Here is a 961-nt window from a genome sequence, read left to right as displayed (position 1 = left end):
TATTTCTGATAGGGAGTTGTTGACCTTTACAACGAAAGTACGGTTTGTTAAAAAGGCTTGAATGAATTCTATTATTTATTCAATCATTGTGTCATAGCTAGGCTGACAGCTGTTTCGGCAAAGATGCCATCGTCGGAGCCTTGGGTAATTGAACATGAACAAAGCATATTAAAATGTATTTGTATAAAATCAATGCGTTAAATGTAATGTCAAATTGAAACAAAATGGAATAAAAGATAAACCTTGAAATTGAGAATTCAACGGTAATAAAATATATAGTGTTATAAAGGAACTCCGAATTTATTACAACAATAAAAAGACGTCTCACCTAATACTGAAAAACAACTGCAGTCCTAGAGATAACTCTGAGTTAAAGCGTAATCACGTAATATATGAATTTAATTGCCCCTTTGACGGCTGTGCACATCAACATGACTCATATATCGGGATTACTAGTACCTCACTGACTAGAAGGCTTACGATGCATAAACAGAGTGGTGCTATCAAATCTCATTTGGACTCAACACACTCAATCACAATTAGCCGTTAAATCCTCGACAGCAACACCAAAGTAATAAACTAGAACAGCAACTACACGCATCTTAAAATTGCAGAAGCAGTCTTAATTGACATTAATAAACCAAAAATAAATATGCAACAAAAAATAACAACCTCACTTCCAACCCGGCGCTTAACCAACAACGAAAACAAAGAAGTAATAAAAACTAGCATTGTAAATAGTGACGAAAAAGAATTTGATGCAATCGATGAAGAAAAAAAAAAAAACTAAAGAAGATGACCAGCCAATAAAGAAACCTGACACCTAATTCGCATCAAAGTTCAATTTTACAATACCAAAGGTAATTTTTACAACGTCAAAGTTTATCTTTTTCCCTATATACACTACAAGGAGCACTGATGATGATTCATTCGGAATCGAAATATGGCCTTATTGCAGCAG

The sequence above is a fragment of the Helobdella robusta genome, assembly GCF_000326865.2.
Source record: "Helobdella robusta unplaced genomic scaffold HELROscaffold_80, whole genome shotgun sequence".
NCBI lineage: Eukaryota > Metazoa > Annelida > Clitellata > Rhynchobdellida > Glossiphoniidae > Helobdella > Helobdella robusta.
Note: the sequence above shows the minus strand (reverse complement) of the source record.